Genomic DNA, 4,019 nt, shown 5'->3' with positions numbered 1-4,019 from the left:
GGTAGCCATGCTGGTTCATTATGCCTTCAATTTTTAATAAAACCCTAACAGTGTCACCAGCAAAACACCCCCACACCATCACACCTCCTCCTCCATGCTTCACAGTGGGAACCAGGCATGTAGAATCCATCCGGTCACCTTTTCTCTGTCGCACAAAGACACGGCGGTTGGAACCAAAGATCTCAAATTTGGACTCATCAGACCAAAGCACAGATTTCCACTGGTCTAATGTCCATTCCTTGTGTTTCTTGGCCCAAACAAATCTTGTATGCCTCTTCTCGTCTCCTCTTAACAGTTGTTCTAGAGATGTGTCTGCTGTTAGAACTCTGTGTGGTATTCATCTGGTCTCTAATCTGAGCTGCTGTTAACTTTCGATTTCTGAGGCTGGTGACTCAGATGAACTTATTCTCAGCAGCAGAGGTGACTCATGGTGTTCCTTTCCTTGGGCGGTCCTCATGTGAGCCAGTTTCGTTGCAGTGCTTGATGGTTTTTGCAACTGTACACGGGGACACATTCAAAGTTTTCGCAATTTTCCGGACCGACTAACCTGGTCCCAACTCTATTGATAAGGCAAGAAATTCCACTAATTAACCCTGACAAGGCACACCTGTGAGTGACTACCTGTGAACACCAAGGGTTTGCAGCACTATCAAAAAAGTGAAGGGTGGCTACTGTGTAGTGTGTATATATATATATATATATATATATATATATATATATATATTATATATATATATATGTTACTATACATATGTGTAGTGTGTGTGTGTATATATATATATATATATATATAAATAAAATAATTAATACTTTGCAATGTTTCTTTTAGAAAAATGTCATTGTCCTGAAATAAAGTATAATGAATTGTCTGAAGAAAAGTGCATGACTCCCCAACAAGTATGGTTCTTGTGAGAATGTGATGATGGTTTTTGATTTTATGTTCCTGGTAAACAGGATTTCTTTTTGGCTCTTAGTCAACAGCAAATGCTTCATATAGTTAAAATATATAAAGTAAAGTAAAACAAAACAAACGTGTTGTTGTTCCAAGATTATTAGATTAACTGCAATAACAAGTAAAGGCTTTATTTTTAGTTTCTATTCAGTTTTCTTTACTTTATAAAGTAGTTAAGGCTGTAAGATGCTGCTTACATTGATGTATCAGTATTGAAAGTCTAAAGATGTCGTAGCCTATATAGTATTAGGAACATGGGAAATTTAACCGCAGAACGACTTTTGATTCTTTATAGTATGCATCTTTATAGTTGGCCTACTTACATAGTTCGGCTACTTAGAAAATTTAGGCTAATTAGCCTAAATATTCTAAGTAGTCGAACATCACCAACTGCTTTGAACCATATGGAATAATAATACTTCTTAATTTTTAAGAGCACAATCATTCGTCCATTTCGACACCCAAAAAGATTGTGTTGTCAGGCTTTTATCAGAATTTTGCACATGACCCTGTAGTCACACAATACCCACAGTGCATGGGATATACATAACGATAGGCTTACCGTAAGAGAATAAATAAAACAAAAGCTTTCATAAAAACAAGACAAGCCTAGCCACTTTTTTTCAGTGTGAGGTGTTGTTTTCCAACCTGATCGTTAATCTGTCATTTGTTAATCACTTAGCCTATCCAAATTAGGTGCAAACGGTCTAATGCAGCGACTATCGGCTATCGCGAATTACGTTAATTGAAAACGGAAACCTGTTGGACAACTTGAAAAAGCTCCTGTACGAACAGCATTATATGAAGTTGGTTCGTAAATGTTTACGTAGCCTACCGTTACAATGAGAAAGTTCCTCTCGTGAGTCTCTGTAGCTCTAAGGGTGACCGGTAAGTCCAGTGTGCATCAGCATGGCTCTGTGCTCCGGTCTGCTGTCCGCCTGCTGGGCGGTTCTGCCTCACCACTCCTTTTTGTGTGACTGATGGATTCCAAATATCACCACGACAAGGAACAAGGAACAATTAAATTACATTTTTCGATTCGGTGTTATTTATATTATCAAATAATAACAACAGTTATGGACACTTTACAGATAGAGTAGCTAGGTCTAGAACACACTCTATAATTTACAAAGACCCAACAATTTCCCACAAGCAAGCATTTAGCGCAACAGTGGCAAAAAAACAACAACTTTTAGACAGAAACTTTGGGCCGTCCCAGGGTCTCGAGGGCGGTATCTGTCACTGCCTGAAAGTGACATATAGCCACTTTGACTGTTTTATGCATATGCCGTAGTATTACAATTAGCAATAAATATAAATTGACATACAATGTCATCTTTTATGTCCAAATCATTCATCAATTCAATTTAATAAAGTATCCACTCTAATGGTGAGCATGGTTGTAAGATCACAGGAAATGTTTTAAATGTAGGGTACGCCGATTTCCAGAGGAAACCATAAGCAGGGTGTTTCCTGTCACATATGACAACCTAGTCCCACAAGTGTTTGATTTATGTCACTGTGGAAACATATGACAAAATATAAAAAATAATATTTTAAAGTAAAAATAATGAAACATATGCAAATACAGTACATATACACATAAATATATACAAACACACACACAAAAAAAACTCTGACTCATCCACCATGTGACAAACTAATTATCTATAAACCAGAATGTTGATTTTTACTGAAGAACTTAATGTTTAATGGTCAATATTATGGTATCTGTATTGCCAATTTTGCAGTGTAATGATGAAGAGTCTTTACACACTGACAGTTGTTTACAGTTCAATACCCAATTGCAATTCATCTGTGTTTTACTTATTGATATGACAGACAGGGATCACTTCACATAACGTACATAACAGTATTGATAGGAATGGGGGCGTCGGACTGGGGGGGAAAAGGGGACTGAGTATCTAGGGCCCTCATGTGAGAAGGGCCCAAAGAGATGCTAGAATGAATAGCTGTTGATGTAGGGAGGGGCCCAGAGAAAATGCCTTTCTACAGGGCCCAGAATATTGTGCTATGCCCCTGGATAGGAAACATGAGAACACACCACACAGCATTTTACACTTTTTTAACACTTGAATACTTGAAATATTTACTTCGGTGAAGTGTTTCCATCATTTACAGGCACTTGTTTACAATTGCCAAGTTTTAGGTCTAAGTTGAGTTAAGAGTTAGAGTTGATGCAACCTGAGTGTGTATGACAAATTCAGGGCCCTATTCCTCATACTCATCCTTTTTTTAACCATAACAAGTTATTGAATAGAAACCTTTTGACACGCAAATGAAATGGCTTAAAATCATCATCACTTCCTCCCAACCTTTCTTCTGTGGTTCTTAACTATTTGTTTGGTGAGTAGAAATGAAAGTAACGCTACATCTGTGCCAAAATAAACAACTTGACTTCTTCTTTGTAATTTAATTTACTGTCAAATTATTAAATCTGTATCTAACACATCACACATTTAAATGTGTGCTGCCAAACTGGTGTAACTGGAAAGATTTCATCAATTGTGGAAGAAGCAAAGCAAGTCCACCTGTTCTGAACAAAGGTCTTTGATAACATTTGCAAAGAAAGGGGATGTTAACATTGCACAAACTTTCAACTGTACTGTGTTCCATACAACCAGGAAACCACTCTCATCTTAAGTTATAAATTGGAGAAGCATAAGCATGTTTGTTGTTGCTGTGTCCCAATACAGAGCTATTGCAAGAACTATGAAGAACTATGCACATTTTTTTATTACTATATACAGTATTTATAACTATGCATATTTTTTCATTCATTACTTTGTGTACTATGCATATTTATTACTGTATTACTCTGTCACCTTCCACTGTGCTACATGTCATTTCTATTCATTTGCACTTGACTCATCTGTATGTGTACATATATACATCTTTCTATATATATACTGTTGGAGCTATTCATTATTTTTTATATATATTATAGTTAATTATTTTAGTTAGTTAGTTATTGCTTGAATTATACAGCTACGTAAATTTGTTTATCATTAGTATTTTATTTGGGTTATTTTTAGTGCTTTTGTTT

General features: G+C 36.2%; 1 protein-coding gene across 1 annotated transcript in view; it reads right to left on the bottom strand.

Moving 5' to 3' along the window:
- LOC116696007 (N-acetyllactosaminide beta-1,3-N-acetylglucosaminyltransferase 3) overlaps positions 1 to 1,957 on the bottom strand; it is a 7,881-nt gene extending 5,924 nt beyond the window's left edge. The window contains exon 1 of the mRNA XM_032526629.1: positions 1,788 to 1,957. The gene's annotated coding sequence lies outside the window, so the exon portion shown is untranslated. The remainder of the gene's footprint in view (positions 1 to 1,787) is intronic.
- Positions 1,958 to 4,019: the final 2,062 nt, after the last annotated feature.

The sequence above is a fragment of the Etheostoma spectabile genome, chromosome 9, assembly GCF_008692095.1.
Source record: "Etheostoma spectabile isolate EspeVRDwgs_2016 chromosome 9, UIUC_Espe_1.0, whole genome shotgun sequence".
Taxonomy (NCBI): Eukaryota; Metazoa; Chordata; class Actinopteri; order Perciformes; family Percidae; genus Etheostoma; species Etheostoma spectabile.
Note: the sequence above shows the minus strand (reverse complement) of the source record. Positions and strands in the feature narration are given on the sequence as shown.